The following is a 27,122-nucleotide window of genomic DNA, read 5'->3' as shown; positions in this document are numbered from 1 at the left end:
CATGGTTTAAAAACTAGTATTAAAACACTCTACCTAAACGTACGCAGCATTCGAAATAAAGTAAATGAGTTGACGGCACAAATCATTACAAATGGGTATGATTTGGTGGCCATTACAGAAACGTGGTTGCAGGGTGGCCAAGACTGGGAATTAAACATACAGGGGTATCTGACGATTCGGAAAGATAGACAAGAAGGGAAAGGAGGTGGGGTAGCTCTGTTAATAAAGGATGACATCAGGGCACTTGTGAGAGACGATATTGGCTCGAATGAACAAAATATTGAATCATTGTGGGTGGAGATTAGAGATAGTAAGGGGAAAACGTCACTGGTGGGCGTAGTTTATAGGCCCCCAAATAAAAACTTCATGGTGGGGAGGGCAATAATCAAGGGAATAATGGAGGCATGTGAAAAAGGAACGGCAGTAATCATGGGGGATTTTAACCTACATATCGATAGGTCAAATCAAATCGCACAGGGTAGCCTGGAGGAGAAATTCATAGAATGCATACGGGATTGTTTCTTAGAACAGTATGTTACAGAACCTACAAGGGAGCAAGCTATCTTAGATCTGGTCCTGTGTAATGAGACAGGAATAATAAACGATCTCCTCGTAAAAGATCCTCTCGGAATGAGTGATCACAGTATGGTTGAAATTGTAATATAGATTGAGGATAAGGAAGTAGTGTCTCAAACGAACGTACTATGCTTAAACAAAGGGGACTACAGTGGGATGAGGGCAGAGTTGGCTAAAGTAGCCTGGAAACACAGACTAAACGGTGGCACAATTGAGGAACAGTGGAGGACTTTTAAGGAGCTCTTTCACAGGGGTCAGTAAAAATATATTCCAGTGAAAAAGAAGGGCGGTAAGAGAAGGGATAACCAGCTGTGGATAACCAAGGAAATAAAGGAGAGTATCAAATTAAAAACCAATGCGTATAAGGTGGCCAAGGTTAGTGGGAAAATAGAAGATTGGGAAAATTTTAAACGACAGCAAAGAATGACTAAGAAAGCAGTAAAGAAAGGATAGTTAGATTACGAAGGTAAACTTGCGCAAAACATAAAAACGGATAGTAAAAGCTTTTACAGATATATAGAATGGAAAAGAGTGACTAAAGTAAATGTTGGTCCCTTAGAAGATGAGAAGGGGGATTTAATAATGGGAAATGTGGAAATAGCTGAGACCTTAAACAATTATTTTGCTTCGGTCTTCACAGTGGAAGACACAAAAACCATGCCAAAAATTGCTGGTCACAGGAATGTGGGAAGGGAGGACCTTGAGACAATCACTATCACTAGGGGGGTAGTGATGGACAGGCTAATGGGACTCAAGATAGACAAGTCCCCTGGTCCTGATGAAATGCATCCCAGGGTATTAAAAGAGATGGCGGAAGTTATAGCCGATGCATTCATTATAATCGACCAAAAGTCTCTGGACTCTGGGGAGGTACCAGCGGATTGGAAAGCAGCTAATGTAACGCCTCTGTTTAAAAAAGGCAGGTAACTATAGGCCGGTTAGTTTAACATCTGTAGTGTGGAAAATGCTTGAAACTATCATTAAGGAAGAAATAGCGGGACATCGAGATAGGAATAGTGCAATCAGGCAGACGCAGCATGGATTCATGAAGGGGAAATCATGTTCAACTAATTTACTGGAATTCTTTGAGGACATAATGAGCATGGTGGATAGAGGTGTACCGATGGATGTGGTGTATTTAGATTTTCAAAAGGCATTCGATAAGGTGCCACACAAAAGGTTACTGCAGAAGATAGAGGTACGCGGAGTTGTTGAAAATGTATAAGCATGGATAGAGAATTGGCTGGCGAACAGAAAGCAGAGACTCGGGATAAATGGGTCCTTTTCGGGTTGGAAATCAGTGGTTAGTGGTGTGCCACAGGGATCGGTGCTGGGACCACAACTGTTTACAATATACATAGATGATCTGGAAGAGGGGACAGAGTGTAGTATAACAAAATTTGCAGATGACACAAAGATTAGTGGGAAAGCGGGATGTGTAGAGGACACAGGAAGGCTGCAAAGAGATTTAGATAGGTTAAGCAAATGGGCTAAGGTTTGGCAGATGGAATACAATGTCGGAAAGTGTGAGGTCATCCACCTTGGGAAAAAAATCAGTAAAAGGGAATATTATTTGAATGGGGAGAAATTACAACATGGTGCGGTGCAGAGGGACCTGGGGGTCCTTGTGCATGAAACTCTTTTAGAGTCTACCTGCAAAACATAAACATTAAACTGTGCCACCCGACCTGGGTGACACTCCAGACATTTACAAGGCCCTTTTTTTTTTTTTTTTGGGCACTAAGTTCACAATTTTCCCCAGTGCCCCCTATAAAAGGGAAGGAGGACACTAAAAGCACCGTCAATGAAAACAAATTAAACTTTAAAACGTAAAATCAAATTAAAATTTGGTTGCCGGGCGTGATGATGCACTCCAGTCCCTCCGGTGCCCAACTCTCGCGGAAGGCCGCGAGCGTACCGGTGGACAAAGCGTGCTCCATCTCCAAGGACACCCTGGACCGGATGTAAGAGCGGAAGAGAGGCAGGCAGTCAGGTTGAACGACCCCCTCGACCGCCCGCTGCCTGGACCGGCTGATGGCACCCTTGGCCGTGCCCAGGAGCAGTCCTACGAGGAGGCCTTCAGACCTACCCGCTCCCCTCCGCACAGGGTGCCCAAAGATCAGGAGAGTGGGACTGAAGTGCAGCCAGAATTTCAGGAGCAGCCCCTTCAAATAATGGAACAGGGGCTGCAACCTCGTGCACTCAATAAAAACATGGAACACGGACTCCTCCAGACCGCAGAAATTGCAGGCGGCCTGGGAGTCCGTGAACCGGCTTAAAAATTTGTTGCACGGCACTGCTCCGTGCACCACCCTCCAGGCCAAGTCCCCGATGAATAGCGGGAGGACCCCTGCGTAGAGTGCCCTCCATCGGGGACCCCCGCCTCCTCCGGATGGCAAGATGGTACGCCATGGCTTGTCCGGACGGCCGGCGAGGATGGCAAAGTTGAGGGTGTGCAGGAGCAGCCCGTACAGGAAACCCCTCCGCGCGGAACTGAAAGGCACGGAGGGGATTTCCCCGAGGCGGCTCAAGTTGTGAGGCGCCGGCCCCCGAGGGAGGTTCCGGGGTTTGGCGCCGATGAGGAATTCCGTCCGGACGGGGGTCAGTTCGGACGGGATCTCCCCACGTGCTTGAGCCTCCTCGATGCACCTAACGGAGTCAGGGCCCAGAGCTGTTTTTAGCGACTCGATGGCATCGGCCGCGTGGCGGACGTTGGCAGAGTTTAGGCGCCGCGCCAGCGTGTCTGGCGCCATCCAGCCCGCTCCTCCGCCATCGGGCAGGTCCCTGACCCTGGTCACCTCACCAGCCACAGCCCTCTCTTCCGACCGCCACATGAAACCTCGGCCGTGGAGGTACGGATTCCCGAGCAGCGGCTCCTGCAGGACGGCCGCCACTCCAGCCGGCGGAGAGCTGCGCTTGGTGGAGACTTTGTTCCAGACCCTGATGAGTTCCCTGTAAAAGACAGGCAGCTCCCGGAGAGCGGTCCTGGCACCCCCCAAGTTCACAAACAGGAGCTGCGTGTCATAATTGAGGTCGCGCTGCTGGCGGAAGAAATACCTCACCAGAGCACACCACCTAGAAGGGGGCTCGACATAAAGGTATCTCTGCAGGGTCTGAAGACGGAAAGTCGCGAGCTGGGCGCTGACGCACACCAACGACTGACCGCCCTCCTCAAGCGGGAGATTCAGGACCGCGGCAGAGACCCAGTGCTTCCTGTTGTTCCAGAAGAAGTCCACCAGCTTCTTCTGTATCTTGGCGACAAACGCAGGGGGAGGGGTCAAAGTGACCAGCCGTTACCACAACATTGCGGTCACCAGCTGGTTTATGACTAGCGCTCGACCCCTGTAGGACAGCACTCGGAGCAGTCCTGTCCAGCGCCCTAGGCGAGCGGCGACCTTGGCCTCCAGCTCCTGCCAGTTCGCCGGCCAGGCTCCCTCGTCGGGGCTAAGGTAGACTCCCAGATAGAGGAGATGGGTCATGCTCCAGGCAAAAGGCCTGAGCTCCTCCGGCAGGGAGTCCACCCGCCACTGACCCACCAGGAGTCCGGAACATTTCTCCCAGTTGATCCTGGCGGAGGACGCGGCCGAGTAAATCTCCTGGCACTCACGCATCCTCCGCAGGTCAGCGGGATCCTCTACCGCGAGGAGCACGTCATCGGCGTAAGCCGAGAGGACGACCTCCACGCCCGGCCCTTGCAGAGCCAGTCCCGTCAACCTCGTCCGCAAGAGGCGCAGGAAAGGCTCCACGCAAACGGCGTATAACTGGCCGGACATGGGACATCCCTGGCGCACCCCTCTCCTAAAGCGAAGGGGCGCCGTCAAGGACCCGTTAACCTTAATCAGACACTCCGCGGCGGCGTACAAAAGTCGGATCCGGGCGACGAAATGCGTCCCGAACCCGAAAGCGCGCAGAGTTCCGAGCAGATAGTCGTGATCCACCCTGTCGAACGCCTTCTCTTGATCGAGGGATAGGAAGGTGACTGACAGACCAGCCTCCTGGGAACAATGGATGAGGTCCTGGACCAGATGGATGTTATCGTGGATTGTCCGGCCCGGGACCGTGTAGGACTGGTCGGGGTGGATCATGTGGTCCAGCACGGCACCAAGGCGAGCAGATATCGCCCTGGCGAAGATTTTGTAGTCCGTGCTGAGGAGGGAGACCGGGCGCCAGTTCTTAAGGAGGCGGAGATCGCCCTTCTTAGGCAGCAGGACGATGACTGCCCTGCGCCAAGAGAGGGGCATCTCCCCGGTTGCCAGACTTTCCCCCAGGACCCGCGCGTAGTCGCCCCCCAGGACGTCCCAGAACGCCCTGTGGAACTCCACGGTCAGCCCGTCCAGCCCCGGGGATTTTCCCCTCGAGAGCCGGTCGAGGGCACCGGTCAGCTCCACCAGGCTTAGCGGAGCTTCCAGATTTTCAGCGCCCTCCGGGCTGACCTTCGGCAGGTCCTCCCACAAAACTCTACGCGCTTCCTCGCTGGACGGATCCGGAGAGAACAGAGCCCCGTAATATTCACGGGCCCTGTTGTTGACGCCCTCCGGATCCGAGACGAGAGAGCCGTCGTCGGCCAGCAGCGTCAAGAGCTGCTTACGGACACTCTGCCTTTTTTCCAGCGAGTAGAAGAAGGGGGAGCCGCGGTCCAGATCCCGCAGGAACCGGATCCGCGACCTCACGAACGCGCCTCGGGACCCGACGAGCTGCAGGTCCTTCAGCGCGGCCTTCTTCGCTTCGTACACCGTCCGCAGGGCCGGGTCCTGGACGACTTGACCGAGACGGGATTCCAGGTCGAGCACCTCTTTTTCTAGGCGCCCGACTCTGGCCGCCCGCCTCTTGGTCGACCCCCTCGCGTACTCTTGACAGAAGACGCGGACGTGAGCCTTGCCCACGTCCCACCATAGCCTCAAGGAGGGGAAGCCCCCCTGCTTCCTTCTCCAGTCGGACCAGAATCGACGGAACGAGTCCTGGAACCGCACATCCTCCAGCAGCCGATTGTTAAAGTGCCAGTACGCGGACCCCGTCCTCGCGCGGAGCGAAGCGAGCTCCGCCCACACCAGGTGGTGGTCCGAACACGGCACCGGCCGCATGGAGGCCGCCGGGACGCAGGAAACGTACGCCCGAGACACGTAAAGGCGGTCGACTCTAGACCATCCAACTCCAGGCCTCACCCAAGTAAAGGCGCTGGAGTCGGGGTGGAGATTTCGCCAGACGTCCACCAAGTCGAAGGACCCGACCAGGTCCCTCAACTTCTCCATCGCCGTCATGCACTGCGGGGCACCGGAGCGGTCCCTCGCCTCGAGGGTGCAGTTAAAATCCCCCCCGAGGACAATGCAGTCGCCGACGTCGACGGAGCCAAGAAGAGCGGACACCTCTTCAAAGAAGCGCGTTTGCTGCGGGCCGGGCTGAGGGGCGTACACGTTCACGAGATGGAGCGGCACGTCCCCCAGGCGAACCGTTACGCGCAGCAAGCGGCCTGGCACGGGCTCCTCGACCCCCAAGATCTCCGGCTGAAAATGCGGGCCCAGCAAGATGGCCACCCCACTAGAAATGGCGGTGAGGTGGCTCATGCGGACCTCTCCTTGCCATTCCAGGAGCCACGTGGCTTCGTCTCCCGGAACGGTGTGGGTTTCTTGCAGGAAGCACACCGCATATTTCCCCTCCCGCAGGAGCGAAAAATTGTCAAATCTACGGCGTGCCCCTCTGCCGCCGTTGATGTTGAGGCTGGCTATGGTTATCTTCATGGCAAAAGCATAGTGCAACCTCTACCTTAACCTATTGTGGGGGAGGGAGCGGAGTCTTTTGTTGAACTCCGCTCCCTCCGCAGCCCAGCGAGGAGCCCCTTGAGCTCGCGCAGCTCAAGGTGTTGCGCCTTTGTCAAGGGCCCGCCCGCGGCCAAGGTTTTGACGGCGGCGCGGACGGACCCCTTGATCAGCTCTGGCTCGGACCATTTTTCCAGGGCCAGTTGGGCTTGGTTGCAGCGACCCCGGCTCTGGGCCAAAAAGTCCCGGAGTTCCTTTGCAGGAATGAGGATGGTCTCGGTGGCGGCCGCGAGCAGATCCACCGCCTCGCTGGCGGTGGTCTCTAGGTCTTCACCCGCGTCCCCCACCTAGTCCCCGTCCTCCTCCGGGAGGTGGCCGCCAGCAGCCGGCCCATCGACCGCACAAGCCACGGCAAATGAACCGGCCGCTCCAACCGGCCCTGGCTCTGCCCCGATCCCACCCCCATGATCGTCGGCAGAGGAGTCCCCACTGGGCTCTTTTAAAAATGGTGCTGGGTCGGGAAATGACAGCGGAAGGGATTCCCCCTCCGCCCCAGGAAATGGGGAACAAGGAGAGACCCGGCCATAGGAAATCCCCAGGCTCCCCAAGTGCACCAGCTCCAAAGTAAGGGGCGAGGGTGGGTGTTCCTCCCCCTCCCCGCTGCCACCCCCCGGCCCAGCATCTACAGTGTCATAAATATTTGTTTCGGTTTCTGCCGGGTCGAGCGACTCCCGGGGGAAGTTGGGTATTGGCTGGGCGGGCTCAGGTTCGGCCTTTTCGGCCCCGCCCGCCTCAGTCCCCGGGGCGCCCGGCCCGGCGGCAATGCATTCCTCCGCGATCCCCACGCCCCCCACGACAGGCAGATCTTCCACGCCATCCCCGGGAGGCAGAGGCTGGGCAGCCTCGACTGTCTCACCCTCCCCGGGGACAGACTCCTCTCGCCTACAGCGCAGCTTGGGGGCGCTGGTTGGGGACGCGGGACACGCGGCGGGCACCGACTCCTCCGCGGAGGGATGTTGTTCCCCCTCCGCCTCATCGGAGCCGTGCCTCCTTTTGTTCCTGGGGGCGCGCGGAGTCAGGGAGACCTCCATGTCTGCCGAGGCCTCCCGCTCCGCCCCCCCCTTTTCCTTTTCTTGCCCGCGCCCGGGCCCCTCTGTGGTGTTGTTCAAGGGCTCGGGCACGGGCTCGGGGCACCCCGCGCTCGCCGGTGACTGGGTTGGGCCGAGCGCGGTAAACAAATTGTCTGGCGCACCGAGGGGACCCGCCTCTAGATGTTTCTCCTTGTTCCGCGCCTTCTTTCCGTTCGGACGCTCTCCCTCCCCCCCGCCGGAGGCCCTGAAAACAAAGGCCTCCGACGATGCCCGCGCACCTATGGCTCCCGGCACGCGGACGCAACTAGGGGGAGGGGTGGCGGCGGCGCCAGCCTTGGCCGCCTTCGGTGGTTTGGCGGCCTTGGAGGCGGGGCAGTTCTTGCGAATGTACCCACCTCCCTGCAGGCATGGCACCGCACGCCGTCCGACGTCCAGAAGACGCGGTAGGCAGTCCCCTCGTGCACCACATTAAAGTGCCCTTCCGTCGTGTCCTCCCGCGCCAGCCGGACAAAGAGCTGGCGGCGGAAGGAGAACACGTGGCGCAGGCTGCTCTCCCTGAGGCCGAGCGGTATGGGGTTGATCCCCGACCTTACCTCCCCCAGTTGGTGTAGGTGAGGGAGGAGGAGCTCAGCGGAAACAAAGGGCGGGACGCTTGACACGATGACCCTCTGCGCGGTGGCCACGAGAGGGTCCACCGGCAGGAACGTCCCGCCCACCGTGAGCCCCTTTTCAAGGGCCAGGGACACCGCCCGCTCCGACCCCAGGAAGAAAACAGCCTTCCCAGACATCTTGGAGGCCGCGACAATGGCCGAGGGGCCGACTACCCCAGCCATCGCCCGCACGCACTCCTCAATGCTCATTGTGGGGTGAGTGTAGCTCTTGACCCCGTGTTTCCTGGTGATAAGTTGAAAAGGTGGCAGGGCAGCGGGTGGCGCAGGAGGTGCCGTGGAAGCGGTTGCCACCTGCGCATACGTCTTCGCTGGCCCTGCCACCGGCGTGGATGGGGTCGCCATCACGGGGTCCCTTTAAGGGCTACACCCACCCCAAAGTCACAGGCCTTAATGGTCTTTATTGGCCTTGTATATTTAACTGAGCAGAGGAGCCCTTAACGAGGCACCACTCCCCTAGTTGGCAATTGGGGAGGGGCCTTGCTCCCTCTGCTCAGTTGTCTCAATTGTTTTTTTTTAAAAATTAGGAGAAAGGGGCCTCAGAGAGAGAGGGGAGAAACAGAGTAACAGAGAAAGAGAGAGGGGGGTGGGAAGGGGGGGGGGGAACTGCGAGGGCAGGTCTCCCCTCGCAGCTGTGGGTGGGTGCACTCCCCAGATGGCAAAAACACAAAGTCTTTGGGGTGGTCTTCAGGTGAGGGGAGAAGATGTCTTCACCTGGGGCAGCTAGAGCCACCAGGCACACACTCCCAACAATGTTTAATTAGGGTGATTAAGGAAATTCTTGAGCCTGGTAGCTCCAGCTATCCCAGGCTAGGCAATTGGGGGGGGGTCAAATGTGTGTGGGGCCCAGTTGTAAGCAAGGCCCCCACACACACTACCACACACACACACACCCCCCGCGATGTTCCGGCCCTCAGTGGTCTTCTTTCCTCCCCCCACCGATACACAACAAAGTCTGTTTGGGAAATGCACCCACACCCACCTGTAGAATGGTAGAGTCTCCCTCCTTCCACACTGGATGTTGTTTTGGTCTTTTCCCCCTCTCTCCAACTCTTTGCAGAATGTTAAAAGTTGGTAAATGTTTTCTTTTCTCCTCCTCTCCCTCTGGGTGAAAGTTGGTGGTGAAGCCCCTTCCTTCCTTCTCTTCCTGGGCTGGTCTCAGGGCTCTCCAGGCAGGAGCTCAAGTTGATAGCAGCTCTCCTCACTGCTCACAGCTCCAACTGAGCAGGACACGCCTCCACTGCTCCACAATTGGTCCTTGTGCATGAAACTCTTTTGAGTTTACCTGTGAAAACATAAAACATTAAATGGTGCCACCCGACCTGCGTGACACTCCAGACATTTACAAGGCCCTTTTTTTTTTTTCCCCTTTTTTTTTTGGCACTAAAATCACAATTTTCCCCAGTGCCCCCTATAAAAGGGAAGGGGACACTAAAAACACCGGCAATTAAAACAAATTAAACTTTAAAACGTAAAATCAAATTAAAATTTGGTTGCCGGGCGTGATGATGCACTCCAGTCCCTCCGGTGCCCACCTCTCGCGGAAGGCCGCGAGCGTACCGGTGGACACCGCGTGCTCCATCTCCAAGGACACCCTGGACCGGATGTAAGAGCGGAAGAGAGGCAGGCAGTCAGGTTGAACGACCCCCTCGACCGCCCGCTGCCTGGACCGGCTGATGGCACCCTTGGCCGTGCCCAGGAGCAGTCCTACGAGGAGGCCTTCGGACCTACCCGCTCCCCTCCGCACAGGGTGCCCAAAGATCAGGAGAGTGGGACTGAAGTGCAGCCAGAATTTCAGGAGCAGCCCCTTCAAATAATGGAACAGGGGCTGCAACCTCGTGCACTCAATAAAAACATGGAACACGGACTCCTCCAGACCACAGAAATTGCAGGCGGCCTGGGAGTCCGTGAACCGGTTTAAAAATTTGTTGCACGGCACTGCTCCGTGCACCACCCTCCAGGCCAAGTCCCTGATGAATAGTGGGAGGACCCCTGTGTAAAGTGCCCTCCATCGGGGACCCCCGCCTCCTCCGGACGGCAAGATGGTACGCCATGGCGTGTCCGGACGGCCGGCGAGGATGGCAAAGTTAAGGGTGTGCAGGAGCAGCCCATACAGGAAACCCCTCCGCGCGGAACTGAAAGGCACGGAGGGGATTTCCCCGAGGCGGCTCAAGTTGTGAGGCGCCGGCCCCCGAGGGCGGTTCCGGGGTTTGGCGCCAATGAGGAATTCCGTCCGGACGGGGGTCAGTTCGGACGGGATCTCCCCACATGCTTGAGCCTCCTCGATGCACCTAACGGAGTCAGGGCCCAGAGCTGTTTTTAGCGACTCGATGGCATCGGCCGCGTGGCGGACGTTGGCAGAATTTAGGCGCCGCGCCAGCATGTCTGGCGCCATCCAGCCTGCTCCTCCGCCATCGAGCAGGTCCCTGACCCTGGTCACCTCACCAGCCACAGCCCACTGTTCCGACCGCCACATAAAACCTCGGCCGTGGAGGTACGGATTACCGAGCAGCGGTTCCTGCAGGACGGCCGCCACTCCAGCCGGCGGAGAGCTGCGCTTGGTGGAGACTTTGTTCCAGACCCTGATGAGTTCCCTGTAAAAGACAGGCAGCTCCCGGAGGGCGGTCCTGGCACCCCCCAAGTTCACAAACAGGAGCTGCGTGTCATAATTGAGGTCGCGCTGCTGGCGGAAGAAATACCTCACCAGAGCGCACCACCTAGGAGGGGGCTCGACGTAAAGGTATCTCTGCAGGGTCTGAAGACGGAAAGTCGCGAGCTGGGCGCTGACGCACACCAACGACTGACCGCCCTCCTCAAGCGGGAGACTCAAGACCGCGGCAGAGACCCAGTGCTTCCTGTTGTTCCAGAAGAAGTCCACCAGCTTCTTCTGTATCTTGGCGACAAATGCAGGGGGAGGGGTCAAAGTGACCAGCCGGTACCACAGCATTGCGGCCACCAGCTGGTTTATGACTAGCGCTCGACCCCTGTAGGACAGCACACGGAGCAGTCCTGTCCAGCGCCCTAGGCGAGCGGCGACCTTGGCCTCCAGCTCCTGCCAGTTCGCCGGCCAGGCTCCCTCGTCGGGGCTAAGGTAGACTCCCAGATAGAGGAGATGGGTCGTGCTCCAGGCAAAAGGCCTGAGCTCCTCCGGCAGGGAGTCCACCCGCCACTGACCCACCAGGAGTCCGGAACATTTCTCCCAGTTGATCCTGGCGGAGGACGCGGCCGAGTAAATCTCCTGGCACTCACGCATCCTCCGCAGGTCAGCGGGATCCTCTATCGTGAGGAGCACGTCATCGGCGTAAGCCGAGAGGACGACCTCCACGCCCGGCCCTTGCAGAGCCAGTCCCGTCAACCTCGTCCGCAAGAGGCGCAGGAAAGGCTCCACGCAAACGGCGTATAACTGGCCGGACATGGGGCATCCCTGGCACACCCCTCTCCTAAAGCGAAGGGGCGCCGTCAAGGACCCGTTAACCTTAATCAGACACTCTGCGGCGGCGTACAAAAGTCGGATCCGGGCGACGAAATGCGTCCCGAACCCGAAAGCGCGCAGAGTTCCGAGCAGATAGTCGTGATCCACCCTGTCGAACGCCTTCTCTTGGTCGAGGGATAGGAAGGCGACCGACAGACCAGCCTCCTGGGAACAATGGATGAGGTCCTGGACCAGATGGATGTTACCGTGGATTGTCCGGCCCGGGACCGTGTAGGACTGGTCGGGGTGGATCATGTGGTCCAGCACGGCACCAAGGCGAGCAGACATCGCCCTGGCGAAGATTTTGTAGTCCGTGCTGAGGAGGGAGACCGGGCGCCAGTTCTTAAGGAGGCGGAGATCGCCCTTCTTAGGCAGCAGGACGATGACTGCCCTGCGCCAAGAGAGGGGCATCTCCCCGGTCGCCAGACTTTCCCCCAGGACCCGCGCGTAGTCGCTCCCCAGGACGTCCCAGAACGCCTTGTGGAACTCCACGGTCAGCCCGTCCAGCCCCGGGGATTTTCCCCTCGAGAGCCGGGCGAGGGCACCGGTCAGCTCCGCCAGGCTTAGCGGAGCTTCCAGATTTTCGGCGCCCTCCGGGCTGACCTTCGGCAGGTCCTCCCACAAAACTCTACGCGCTTCCCCGCTGGACGGATCCGGAGAGAACAGAGCCCCGTAATATTCACGGGCCCTGTTGTTGACGCCCTCCGGATCCGAGACGAGAGAGCCGTCGTCGGCCAGCAGCGTCACGAGCTGCTTACGGACACTCTGCCTTTTTTCCAGCGAGTAGAAGAAGGGGGAGCCGCGGTCCAGATCCCGCAGGAACCGGATCCGCGACCTCACGAACGCGCCTCGGGACCCGACGAGCTGCAGGTCCTTCAGCGCGGCCTTCTTCGCTTCGTACACCGTCCGCAGGGCCGGGTCCTGGACGACTTGACCGAGATGGGATTCCAGGTCGAGCACCTCTTTTTCTAGGCGCCCGACTCTGGCCGCCCGCCTCTTGGTCGACCCCCTCGCGTACTCTTGACAGAAGACGCGGACGTGAGCCTTGCCCACGTCCCACCATAGCCTCAAGGAGGGGAAGCCCCCCTGCTTCCTTCTCCAGTCGGACCAGAATCGACGGAACGAGTCCTGGAACCGCACGTCCTCCAGCAGCCGGTTGTTAAAGTGCCAGTACGCGGACCCCGTCCTCGCGCGGAGCGAAGCGAGCTCCGCCCACACCAGGTGGTGGTCCGAACACGGCACCGGCCGCATGGAGGCCGCCGGGACGCAGGAAACTTACGCCCGAGACACGTAAAGGCGGTCGACTCTAGACCATCCAACTCCAGGCCTCACCCAAGTAAAGGCGCTGGAGTCGGGGTGGAGATTTCGCCAGACGTCCACCAAGTCGAAGGACCCGACCAGGTCCCTCAACTTCTCCATCGCCGTCATGCACTGCGGGGCACCGGAGCGGTCCCTCGCCTCGAGGGTGCAGTTAAAATCCCCCCCGAGGACAATGCAGTCGCCGACGTCGACGGAGCCAAGAAGAGCGGACACCTCTTCAAAGAAGCGCGTTTGCTGCGGGCCGGGCTGAGGGGCGTACACGTTCACGAGATGGAGCGGCACGTCCCCCAGGCGAACCGTTACGCGCAGCAAGCGGCCTGGCACGGGCTCCTCGACCCCCAAGATCTCCGGCTGAAAATGCGGGCCCAGCAAGATGGCCACCCCACTAGAAATGGCGGTGAGGTGGCTCATGCGGACCTCTCCTTGCCATTCCAGGAGCCACGTGGCTTCGTCTCCCGGAACGGTGTGGGTTTCTTGCAGGAAGCACACCGCATATTTCCCCTCCCGCAGGAGCGAAAAATTGTCAAATCTACGGCGTGCCCCTCTGCCGCCGTTGATGTTGAGGCTGGCTATGGTTATCTTCATGGCAAAAGCATAGTGCAACCTCTACCTTAACCTATTGTGGGGGAGGGAGCGGAGTCTTTTGTTGAACTCCGCTCCCTCCGCAGCCCAGCGAGGAGTCCCTCGAGCTCGCGCAGCTCAAGGTGTTGCGCCTTTGTCAAGGGCCCGCCCGCGGCCAAGGTTTTGACGGCGGCGCGGACGGACCCCTTGATCAGCTCTGGCTCGGACCATTTTTCCAGGGCCAGTCGGGCTTGGTTGCAGCGACCCCGGCTCTGGGCCAAAAAGTCCCGGAGTTCCTTTGCAGGAATGAGGATGGTCTCGGCGGCGGCCGCGAGCAGATCCACCGCCTCGCTGGCGGTGGTCTCTAGGTCTTCACCCGCGTCCCCCACCGAGTCCCCGTCCTCCTCCGGGAGGTGGCCGCCAGCAGCCGGCCCATCGACCGCACAAGGTACGGCAAATGAACCGGCCGCTCGAACCGGCCCTGGCTCTGCCCCGATCCCACCCCCAGGATCGTCGGCAGAGGAGTCCCCACTGGACTCTTTTAAAAATGGTGCTGGGTCGGGAAATGACAGCGGAAGGGGTTCCCCCTCCGCCCCAGGAACCGGAGAACAAGGAGAGACCCGGCCATAGGAAATCCCCAGGCTCTCCAAGTGCTCCAGCTCCACAGCAAGAGGCGAGGGTGGGTGTTCCTCCCCCTCCCCGCTGCCACCCCCCGGCCCAGCATCTACAGTGTCATAAATATTTGTTTCGGTTTCTGCCGGGTCGAGCGACTCCCGGGGGAAGTTGGGTATTGGCTGGGCGGGCTCAGGTTCGGCCTCTTCGGCCCCGCCCGCCTCAGTCCCCGGGACGCCCGACCCGGCGGCAATGCATTCCTCCGCGATCCCCACGCCCCCCACGACAGGCAGATCTTCCACGCCATCCCCGGGAGGCAGAGGCTGGGCAGTCTCAACTGCCTCACCCTCCCCGGGGACAGACTCCTCTCGCCTACAGCGCAGCTTGGGGGCGCTGGTTGGGGACGCGGGACATGCGGCGGGCACCGACTCCTCCGCGGAGGGATGTTGTTCCCCCTCCGCCTCATCGGAGCCGTGCCTCCTTTTGTTCCTGGGGGCGCGCGGAGTCAGGGAGACCTCCATGTCTGCCGAGGCCTCCCGCTCCGCCCCCCCCTTTTCCTTTCCTTTCCCGCGCCCGGGCCCCTCTGTGGTGTTGTTCAAGGGCTCGGGCACGGGCTCGGCGCACCCCGCGCTCGCCGGTGACGGGGTTGGGCTGAGCGCGGTGGTCAAATTATCTGGCGCACTGAGGGAACCCGCCTCTTGATGTTTTGCCTTCTTCCGCGCCTTCTTTCCGGTCGAACGCTCTCCCTCCCCCCCGCCGGAGGCCCTGAAAACAAAGGCCTCCGACGATGCCCGCGCACCTACGGCTCCCGGCACGCGGACGCAACTAGGGGGAGGGGTGGCGGCGGCGCCAGCCTTGGCCGCCTTCAGTGGTTTGGCGGCCTTGGAGGCGGGGCAGTTCTTACGAACATGCCCCACCTCCCTGCAGGCATGGCACCGCACGCCGTCCGACGTCCAAAAGACGCGGTAGGCAGTCCCCTCGTGCACCACATTAAAGTTCCCCTCCGTCGTCTCCTCCCGCGCCAGCCGGACAAAGAGCTGGCGGCGGAAGGAGAACACGTGGCGCAGGCTGCTCTCCCTGAGGCCGAGCGGTATGGGGTTGATCCCCGACCTTACCTCCCCCAGTTGGTGTAGGTGAGGGAGGAGGAGCTCAGCGGGAACAAAGGGCGGGACGTTCGATATGATGACTCTCTGCGCGGTGGCCTCGAGAGGGTCCACCGGCAGGAACGTCCCGCCCACCGTGAGCCCCTTTTCGAGGGCCAGGGACACCGCCCGCTCCGACCCCAGGAAGAACACTGCCTTCCCAGACATCTTGGAGGCTGCGACAATGGCCGAGGGGCCGACTACCCCAGCCATCGCCCGCACGCACTCCTCAATGCTCATTGTGGGGTGAGTGTAGCTCTTGACCCCGTGTTTTTTAGTGATTAATCTGAAAGGTGGCAGGGCAGCGGGTGGCGCAGGAGGTGCCGTGGAAGCGGTTGCCACCTGCGCATATGTCCCTTTAAGGGCTACACCCACCCCAAAGTCACAGGCCTTAATGGTCTTAATTGGCCTCGTTTGATTAGACTGAGCAGAGGAGCCCTTAATGAGGTACCTCTCCCCTAGTTGGCAATTGGGGAGGGGCCTTGCTCCCTCTGCTCAGTTGTCTCAATTGTTTATTTTTTTTTTTTGTTTTTTTTTTAATCGATTTGGGAGGAAAAGGGCTCTCAGAGAGAGAGGGGAGAAAGTGAGAGTAACGGAGAAAAGAGAGAGGGTGGTGGGAAGGGGTAGGGAACTGCGAGGGCAGGTCTCCCCTCGCAGCTGTGGGTGGGTGCACTCCCCAGATGGCAAAACACACAAGCACAGTCTTTGGGTTGGTCTTCAGGTGGGGGGAGAAGATGTCTTCACCTGGGGTAGCTAGAGCCACCAGGCACACACTCCTAACGATGTTAATTAGTGATTTAAAGAAACTTCAGCCTGGTAGCTCCAGCTATCCCAGGCTAGGCAAATGTGGGGGGGGTGGGGGGGGTTCCAATTGTGGGAGGGGGCCTAGTTGTAAGCAAGGCCCCCACGCACACTACCACACACACACACACCCCCCGCGATGTTCCGGCCCTCAGTGGTCTTCTTTCCTCCCCCCACCGATACAACAAAGTCTTTTGGGAAATGCACCCACACCCACCTGTAGAATGGTAGAGTCTCCCTCCTTCCACACTGGATGTTGTTTTGGTCTTTTCCCCCTCTCTCCAACTCTTTGCAGAATGTTAAAAGTTGGTAAATGTTTTCTTTTCTCCTCCTCTCCCTCTGGGTGAAAGTTGGTGGTGAAGCCCCTTCCTTCCTTCTCTTCCTGGGCTGGTCTCAGGGCTCTCCAGGCAGGAGCTCAAGTTGATAGCAGCTCTCCTCACTGCTCACAGCTCCAACTGAGCAGGACACGCCTCCACTGCTCCACAATTGGTCCTTGTGCATGAATCCCAAAAAGTTAGTTTGCAGGTACAGCAGATAATCAGGAAGGCGAATGGAATGTTGGCCTTCATTGCGAGAGGGATGGAGTACAAAAGCAGGGAGGTGTTTCTGCAACTGTATAGGGTATTGGTGAGGCCGCACCTGGAGTACTGCGTGCAGTTTTGGTCACCTTCCTTCAGGAAGGATATACTAGCTTTGGAGGGGGTACAGAGACGATTCACTAGGCTGATTCCGGAGATGAGGGGGTTACCTTATGTTGATAGATTGAGTAGACTGGGTCTTTACTCGTTGGAGTTCAGAAGGTTGAGGGGTGATCTTATAGAAATATTTAAAATAATGAAAGGGATAGACAAGATAGAGGCAGAGAGGTTGTTTCCACTGGTCGGGGAGACTAGAACTAGGGGGCACAACCTCAAAATACGGGGGAGCCAATTTAAAACCGAGTTGAGAAGGAATTTCTTCTCCCAGAGGGTTGTGAATCTGTGGAATTCTCTGCCCAAGGAAGCAGTTGAGGCTAGCTCATTGAATGTATTCAAGTCACAGATAGATAGATGTTTAGCCAATAAGGGAATTAAGGGTTACGGGGGGTGGGCGGGTCAGTGGAGCTGAGTCCACGGCCAGGTCAGCCATGATCTTGTTGAATGGCGGAGCAGGCTCAAGGGGCTAGATGGCCTACTCCTGTTCCTAATTCTTATGTTCTTATGTTCTTATGTTATGTTCTTATGTATAGAAACAAAAACTACAGCATAACTAAGGAGTAAAATTATTGATATGGCAGCACATCAAACTCAGGTAAGTAGTGTGGAACTGCTTCATGGGGCTTGGAGACCAGAGGTGTAGCCAGGCGTATGCATCTATATTTTTTAGGCTGCTTCAAGGAATCTTCCCAGGAAATTGTTCCATGATGAGATTTTCACTGTCAGCCCCTACTTGATCATTAAGGAGAGAGAGAGAGTATCCCTGTGTGAAATGGAGAGGTAGATTACATCCGTCAGCTGGGAAGAGGGTGTTAGATGGGGTAGAGTGTCTCTGTGAACTGGAAGAACAGAGAGGTAGATTGTCCCCCAAGGATCTATCCTTGGCCCGCTTCCGATTTCTCCTCTACATGCGCCTTCTCGGCCACATCATCCAAAAACACATGTACGCTGATGACACCCAGCTCTACCTCACCACCACCTTTCTTGATCCCTCCACAGTCTCCAAATTGTCAGACTGCTTGTCCGACATGCACTACTGCATGAGCAGAAATTTCCTCCAACTAAATATTGGGAAGACAGAAGCCATTGTCTTCGGTCCCCGCCACAAACTCCATTCCCTGGCTTCGACTCCATCCCTCTCCCTGACAACTTTCTGAGGCTGAACCAAACTGTTTGCAACCTAGGTGTCATATTTGACCCCGAGATGAGTTTCCAACCACATATCCACACCATCACTAAGACCGCCTATTTCCACCTTCTTAACATCACCCGACTGAGGCTCTGTCTGTGACTAAAGTAAATGTTGTTCCCTTAGAAGATGAGAAGGGGGATTTAATAATGGGAAATGTGGAAATGGCTGAGACCTTAAACAATTATTTTGCTTCGGTCTTCACAGTGGAAGACACAAAGACCATGCCAAAAATTGCTGGTCACAGGAATGTGGGAAGGGAGGACCTTGAGACAATCACTATCACTAGGGGGGTAGTGCTGAACAGGCTAATGGGACTCAAGGTAGACAAGTCCCCTGGTCCTGATGAAATGCACCCCAGGGTATTAAAAGAGATGGCGGAAGTTATAGCAGATGCATTCGTTATAATCTCCCAAAATTCTCTGGACTCTGGGGAGGTACCAGCGGATTGGAAAGCAGCTAAAGTAACGCCTCTGTTTAAAAAAGGGGGCAGACAAAAGGCAGGTAACTATAGGCCGGTTAGTTTAACATCTGTCGTGTGGAAAATGCTTGAAACTATCATTAAGGAAGAAATAGCGGGACATCTGGATAGGAATAGTGCAATCAAGCAGACGCAGCATGGATTCATGAAGATGAAATCATGTTTAACTAATTTACTGGAATTCTTTGAGGATATAACGAGCATGGTGGATAGAGGTGTACCGATGGATGTGGTGTATTTAGATTTTCAAAAGGCATTCGATAAGGTGCCACACACAAGGTTACTGCAGAAGATAAAGGTACACGGAGTCAGAGGAAATGTATTAGCATGGATAGAGAATTGGCTGGCGAACAGAAAGCAGAGAGTCGGGATAAATGGGTCCTTTTCGGGTTGGAAATCAGTGGTTAGTGGTGTGCCACAGGGATTGGTGCTGGGATCACAACTGTTTACAATATACATAGATGACCTGGAAGAGGGGACAGAGTGTAGTATAACAAAATTTGCAGATGACACAAAGATTAGTGGGAAAGCGGGTTGTGTAGAGGACACAGAAAGGCTGCAAAGAGATTTAGATAGGTTAAGCGAATGGGCTAAGGTTTGGCAGATGGAATACAATGTCAGAAATTGTGAGGTCATCCTTGGGAAAAAAAACAGTAAAAGGGAATATTATTTGAATGGGGAGAAATTACAACATGCTGCGGTGCAGAGGGACCTGGGGGTCCTTGTGCATGAATCCCAAAAAGTTAGTTTGCAGGTGCAGCAGATAATCAGGAAGGCAAATGGAATGTTGGCCTTCATTGCGAGAGAGATGGAGTACAAAAGCAGGGAGGTCCTTCTGCAACTGTATAGGGTATTGGTGAGGCTGCACCTGGAGTACTGCGTGCAGTTTTGATCACCTTACTTAAGGAAGGATATACTAGCTTTGGAGGGGGTACAGAGACGATTCACGAGGCTGATTCCGGAGATGAGGGGGTTACCTTATGATGATAGATGGAGTAGACTGGGTCTTTACTCGTTGGAGTTCAGAAGGATGAGGGGTGATCTTATAGAAACATTTAAAATAATGAAAGGGATAGACAAGATAGAGGCAGAGAAGGTGTTTCCACTGGTCGGGGAGGCTAGAACTTGGGGGCACAACCTCAAAATATGGGAGAGCCAATTTAAAACTGAGTTGAGAAGGAATTTCTTCTTCCAGAGGGTTGTGAATTTGTAGCATTCTCTGCCCAAGGAAGCAGTTGAGGCTAGCTCATTGAATGTATTCAAGTCACAGATAGATAGATTTTTAACCAATAAGGGAATTAAGGGTTACGGGGAGCGGGCGGGTAAGTGGAGCTGAGTCCACGGCCAGATCAGCCATGATCTTGTTAAATGGCGGAGCAGGCTCGAGGGGCTAGATGGCCTACTCCTGTTCCTAAATCTTATGTTCTTATGTTCTCAGCTCATCTGCTGCTGAAACCCTCATCAATGCCTTTGTTACCTCTAGACTTGACTATTCCAATGCACTCTAGGCCGACCTCCCACATTCTATCCTTGGTAACCTTGAGATCATCCAAAACTCTGCTGCCCATGTCCTAACCATGTCCTGTTCACCCATCACCCTTGTTCTCGCTGACCTACATTGTCTCCTGATTAAGTAATGCCTCGATTTTAAAGTTCTTTGCTCAATTTTCCCCAAGCCCATTTTCTGCCGTATTGCCAGAGTTACGCTCGTTTTTCTAGGCCAGAAATACACCAGAAATGTTTTGCCAAAGTTTCCTCGATGTATAATTCGAAGTTGGCGCCACACAGCGTGTCCAGTCACTTCGGGGGGTGGAGCCTGCTGTCTGCCCCAAGAAACGAAGCTGCACCTTCTGCGCATGCGCGGGAAAAAAGTTATGTTTTTGACGTCGTTCCAACTTATATTTGGCAATCGGCCATTTTTAAAGAGCCAGTTGTGTGTGTGAGAAGGAGTGCTGTGTGAGAGCATTGGGAAAATCGCAGCTGGAGCAGTACAAGATACAACGCAGTGCAAGGACTGTTTGATTCAAGAATAATTTTATTAAAGTTAAGTTAAGTACATTGTAAACTTTTGAATAAAATATATTTTACATTAAAACTGAATCATGTTCCATTAACACAACACAACATTACGGAACAGCTCCAAACAGTAAACATGTCCATGTGGAATAGGTGTCGCTGAGCCCTCAGGCATCAGTAAAGTGTTCAGGGATGAGCTGCTGGCGCAAGGCTCGAGCAGTCGTTAAAGGGGCATGATGGCCCGGCCTCCTCCGCAGTCGTGCTCCGGCCTCAGGCACTTGCATGGATTCCTCATCCTCGTCCTCATCCTCCTCCTCCTCCTCCTCCTCATCGTCATCTGCATCTTCCACGTCATTATCATCAGCCACTCTCACCACAGGTGGGTCTTCCACTATCAGGTACTGCTGTCTCATGATGGCTAAGTTATTCAGCACGCAGCACACAACAGTGAACTGACCGACAATGTCAGGGGAGTATTGCAAGTAGCCTCCGGAATGGTCCAGGCATCGGAAATGCTGTTTCAATATGCCAATGGTCCTCTCAATGATGCTGCGCGTCGCAATGTGCGACATGTTGTATTGATGGTCAGCTTCCGTCTGGGTTACGTGTAGGGGCGTCATGAGCCAGGTGATGAGGCCGTACCCTTTGTTTCCCAGTAGTCAGCTCTGCACTTCTGGCTGCTGCTGCTGAAACATGGCAGATATAACGCTCTCACGTAGGATGAACGCATCATGGGTGTTGCCAGGGTATCTTGCATCGACTGACAGGATATGATGCATGTCGTCACACATGAGCTGCACATTAATGGAGTGGAAGCCTTTTCTGTTTCTGTACATCTCAAATCCTTCAAAGGTGCTCGCAAGGCGATGTGGGTACAATCAATGCAGCTTTGTATCTTTGGGAAACCAGCAATCCTGGAGAAGCTCACAGTCCTGTCATGGATTGCTTGGGTGGTCATGAGGAACTTTATGAAGTCATTCCTACACACGTACAGTGCAGCCATGACCTGGCAAATGGAGACATGTGTTGCATGTTGAGACATGGAGCACACATCCCCAGTTGTAGCTTGAAACGATCCGGAGGCATAGAATGAAAGTGCAGCTGTAGTCTTCACTTCAACTGACAAAGCAGTCCTCACGATGCTTCTAGGTTGCAGGTCTGCTTTGACCAACTCACAGATCTCACTTACAACTTCTTTGCGGAAACACAGCCTTCTGACACAGTCTGCATCATTCAGGTGCGGGTACAAACGCCCTGTCTCGATATACCCGGGGTGGGTACGGCCTTCTGCCCAGCACCCTACGGGCTCTGATGTTCCTGATGCGATGAAGTCGAATCAATTGTCTCCTACGTAGCACCATGATGCAGAAGGATCGCACAAGATATGGCATTGTCAGTATTGCCTCCATTCTTAAATTTAACCTTGAAAGAAGCTCAAAATGGCAGGAAAGCAGGGAGCACAGGTTTGCAGTTGTATCTCTCCAGGTCTGTGTGGATGGACCACATCCAAAGGTCTTGTGACTTTTCCTCTCTCCCCCGCCCCCCTTTACTAATTGGAGTCTTGTGACTTCTCTCTCTCTCTCTCCCTCCCACTCCCCGGGCTCCAAGCCTCCCGATCGGCACCTCTCTCTTTCTCTCTCCTCTCCTCCTCCTCCCGCCTTTACTAATTGTAGTCTTGTAATTTCTCTCTCTCCCTCCCCCTCCCCGGGCTCTCCAAGCCTTCTGATCGGCACCTCTCTCTCTCTCTCTCTCTCTCTCTCTCTCTCTCTCCTCCACCCCACCCCCCCCGCCCCACAGTTTGTCTTGTAACCGAGCCCCGAGCTACTGTGTCTGGGCGCGAGGCCGATTTTGCCAGCCAAACCTACAACCCTCCAACCCTGCTTCAAGATGTTCGCTGGTGGCGTATGAGTGAGTTAAAAAATGAGAGAACTTTTGAAATCCAACAAATTTACACTTCTACGTTGACAGGTAAAAAAAAAAGTAGAACTTTATTTTTGATTTTGACAGTGTTCTTGACTCCCTCCAAAATCTTCGATTTAAAAACAATGGTGACTTTCAGCGCGATTTATGAATGTGCGCTGGTTTTCTTCAGTCACCAGTAGGTTTTTCGGGAGTGGCCTGATACGCCAACCTAAGAGAAAAAAATGTTGGCCAAACTGCGAACAATTGAAAAAACCGGCGCAGACATGAGGGAACGTAAAAAAAAACTGGCCTAGAAAAATTGTAACTAAATCAGTTACACCGGTGCAGATCGCAGGGGGAAACTTTGAAAAAAATAAATGCACCAAAAAAACGGCGCAAATGAACAGAGAAAATTGAACCCCTTATCCCTGTTTTCAAATTCTTCCATGGCATCGCTCCTCACTATCTCACTAGCCCAGCAGTCTCTGCAGCCCTCGGCGAGCACCATCGGAGCAGGCCGGGGAGCGGAAGGAGCAGTGTGACAGCATGCCATTCCAGGGAGCAGCATGTGCTGGAGTAGGAGAGCAACGGTAGTGAAAAGGGACGTCACTAAGGTCCAGGTCGGTAATTGGAGCGTTGGCAGGTACAGCAGGAGCGGCGAGATCGGGGTGAAGGAGCAGCGAGAGATTGTGGAGGGATGTGATCGGGGCCCAGGAGAGGTGCGAGTTCGGTGCCCAGAAAAGGCGAGGGCCCAGGGGCAGCACGGGCCAGCCCACACTGCGATATGTGTGCGCACTAGATCCGTGCAGCAGAGCAGGTCTCCAGTCGTCTTGGTTAATCCTTGCTACTGGACCAAGACCTAGCTCTGTCAAGCCCGTGTGGTGGCTGGTGTGCAACGGTCACCACATGTTAAAAAAATCCAAGCACAGGCATCTTCCACCCTTCAAGATTTAGTTCGGACCTGGAATTTTAGGTCCATCATTGAAACACCAGTGAACTTTTTGACCATGGAAGCAAGTCATCCTCATTTCGAGCTACTGCCTATGATGATGAATCTCCTCAAGCCCTATAACTGCCCCCCCACAGCCCGCCCCCGAGATCTCTGCGTTCTGCCAATTTTGGCCTCTTGAGCATCCCCGATTATAATCACTCCACCATTGGCAGCTGTGCCTTCAGCTTCCGAGGCTCTAAGCTCTGGAATTCCCTCCCAAAACCTCTCCTCCTCTCTATCTATCTTTCCTCCTTTAAGATGCTCCTTAAAACCTACCTATTTCACCAAGCTTTTGGCCTATTGCCTAAATATCTCCTTATGTGGCTCAGTGTCAAATTTTGTTTGAAAATGCTCCTGCGAAGCACCCCGGGCCATTTTACTTTGTTATAAAATGCTATATAAATGCAAGTTGTTATTGTTGATTGTGTGAACTGGGGAGATTAGAGGTGGGGGTGGCTTTTGCGGAAGTGATGGTTTAGTTGGTCAGTTTGTCGGGATGAACCCAAGTGTCACTTACTTTCCAATGTTTTAGATTACAAATCTGTAAGTTGTGAAGTTCAAAATTGTTTAAATTAAAATAAGTCAACATTTTCAATGTAATCAAAATGTACTTTTACTAATATTTTACCCCCACCCACTTGAGTCTGAGGCCAGAGACCAGATTCCAAATCCCACAGAGAGATACATCTGCATGGTCAGGGACAGCCACCCATGCCTGTAGGTGCACGCAAGTGCGCTGCCTGCCTCAAACCAGCAGCGGGACTGACTAGATTTCTCTCGTAAATCTTTGAGGCCTTGCTTTAGAGGCCTCAGTGGACCTCATTCCTGCTCTCAGTTGATATGAGTTCTGCTGAGGCCTAAAAGGCAGAATTTTCAGGGTAGCGCAGGAACTCCCCAAAACACCAAACCGCCCCCCCACCCCAGACTCCTTATGTTGGGATGGACAGAAGATGCACCCACCCACCAGAAGATGACACAAAATGAAACAGAATCCCAGCGGATTCAGGTTCTGCACCAGTTTTCAGTCCCCCACGGGCCAACCTGCCCGAAAATCCAATCTTTTGCTGTCAAAACACTTGATCGTGTTAAAAACGACTTTTAGATCTCGTCTTCCGATGCATTGTGTTCATTGCTCCCATTGTGGTCGTGGCTTGGAGTTCCCGAGGGGCTAAATGGTGAATTCACTAATTGATATAATTAATGATTTTCTTTACTTTTTAGCGGGGATAATAGATGAAGCATTCCATTGGGGAAACCTGATGCACTGCCATTGTCCCAGTAAAAGAATATGTCCTGCTGTTCCACCTGCGAGCCAAGCCAAGGAGCATTGGCGGTGGATGTACTGGGAAATTTTGTGTGGCCCTCCTCACTCAATGAGGATGGAGCGAAACTCAACATATTGAAATGTGTGGTACAAAATTGGAAGATTGATACAATAATATTTAAATTAAATATTAACTGCCCCATTATTATGCTGAACCATACAAATTGGTAAAGTGTTGAGTTCGTTGATTTCCCCTTTCAACTCCATTTCCCTCTGCATTGGTCCCTCGAGAAATCCCGCCCCCCCCCACTCACCCTCAGATCACTTGCAATGGTACTTTCAAACTCCCAACTGTCTGGTCTTTAGCCCTCTGTTTGCCACAACTCTTTTGCAGCCATTGCTCAATCACACTCTCACCTTTACCTTTGATACCCTTATCCCCAGTAAAATCTTTACTTCTATGTTCTTACTTTCTCCCACTCTGGTAGTTCCCCAAGGTGCAACCCCCATCTCTGCTCATTTAAGTCCGAGGGGTGTAGATTTGAATGCATATTGCTGGTTTAGCCAGATCATCCTGGAATGTAAAGCAAATCCCTGGCTTCTTGGCTGCACGATCAACCTTCTCCCTAAATCCCTCTCTCCTGCCCTCGCCAACAACAAGTGCAAGGAGTTCATGGCCTTATTTATCATTAAGATTGAGACCATCCATTCAGATGCCTCTACCCCATACCGCCCTTCCCTTTGCTGACCAAGCCAAGCTTCCCCCAAGGTTCTCTCCTGCCCGAGCCCTGAATCATAGAAGTTTACATCATGGAAGGAGACCATTTCGGCCCATCATGACTGAGCTGGCCAACAAGAGGCTATCCAGCCTAATCCCACTTTCCAGCTCTAGGTCCATTGCCCTGCAGGTTACGGCACTTCCAGTGCATCTCCAAGTTGTTATATATGCATACTATAGATATACTCTCTGTAGTCACTGTATAGTTGCATAAGATGGAGACTTGTTTACCGGAGGTACCATCAACAAGGTTCATATTGTATACACCATGCTGGCACCACCAGAGGGCGCAACTGGTGGAGGCCCAGGGGTCACCTGTACACCACAGGGACCCAGGTATAAAAGGGAGTCCACCATGTGGTATCCTCACTCTGGAGTTATATTAAATGGACTAAGGTCACTACAGTTCAAGTGCAATACTTTGCCTCATGGAGTCATTATCAGAGCATCCAAAGACATAACAATTGGCGATGAGATTACGGACTTTCACGCAAAAATGGCTAACTTTGATACATTGCAGCAATTCCCCGATGGTGATGATTGGGACGCCTTTGTGGAGAGGCTCGACCATTACTTCACAGCAAACGACCTGGCAGGCGATGATCCGGCCACGCTGGCTGATAAGTGCAGAGCTATCCTGCTCACCAATTGTGGGCCCACCGTCTATGGCCTCATCAGGGACTTGCTGGCACCAGTGAAGACAACAACCAAGATGTAAGAGGAGCTTGTAACACTGATCCAAGAACAACTCAAGTCCAAAGAGAGCATCCTCACAGCTAGACACCGGTTTTACACCCACCGACGGCCCGAAGGCCTGGAAATCGCGAAGTATGCTGCAGACCACAAGAGGCTGGCGGCACCGTGTGATTTCGGCGAACTCCTCACCAAAGCGCTGCGGGATATCTTTGTCATTGGAATCGGCCACGAGGGTCTTCTTCACAGGCTACTATCTGCGGATACCACAGTCACACTGCAGAAGGCCATCACCGTGAGCCAGGCATTCATGACCTCGACTGCGGCTCTAGGCAGATGATTCATCCTCAGGACTCAAACCCAACAAGTACTGTACACAGACTGACGCCTTTTAGAGGCTGGACTGTAGAATGTAAATCTCCAAGGGAAGAGAGGACAGGCCCCCGAGTCCCTTAACACTGAGTCCGCCGAGGGGGGCTAATCGGTTAGCACCGTGCTGACGCTGCGGAGGGAATCACCGGGCTCACCAGTGCCATTTTAAGGACTATGTGTGCAAAGGGTGCAGCACAAAGGGTCACCTCCAGCGAATGTGTAAATGTAATAGGACTCACCCTATTGATGAAGAGTCTGCAGAGTGTCATGAATCCAGCACGGATTATGAAGAGGCGGTCAGAAAGGCAGCTCAGCCCCACGATGAGGTGTACGGATTGTTTACCTGCACCACTGAGCATTCCCTGTTGAGGATGGCAGTCGAGATAAGCGGCGCTCCAGTCTTCATGGAGGTGGACAGGGGGGTGAGCCAGTCAGTAATGAATCAAGAAGCCTTTGAGAGGCTATGGGACAATCAAGCTGAACGACCCAAGTTGGTCCCGGTTCAGGCAAAGCTGCACACCTACACCAATGAACTTATCCCAGTCGTTGGTAGTGCGAATGTTAAGGTACTCCATGATGGCGCGGTGCACAAGTTACCACTGTGGATTGTTGCAGGTGATGGACCAATGCTACTCGGAAGAAGGTGGATGGAGAAGATCCAATGGAGCTGGGAAGATTTCATCCCTCCAGCTGTAAAAACCTTACACAATACCACAAATCCACACGAGGCACATTCTATGGACAA

This window comes from Pristiophorus japonicus, chromosome 2, assembly GCF_044704955.1.
Source record: "Pristiophorus japonicus isolate sPriJap1 chromosome 2, sPriJap1.hap1, whole genome shotgun sequence".
In the NCBI taxonomy this organism is placed as follows: Eukaryota; Metazoa; Chordata; class Chondrichthyes; family Pristiophoridae; genus Pristiophorus; species Pristiophorus japonicus.
Note: the sequence above shows the minus strand (reverse complement) of the source record.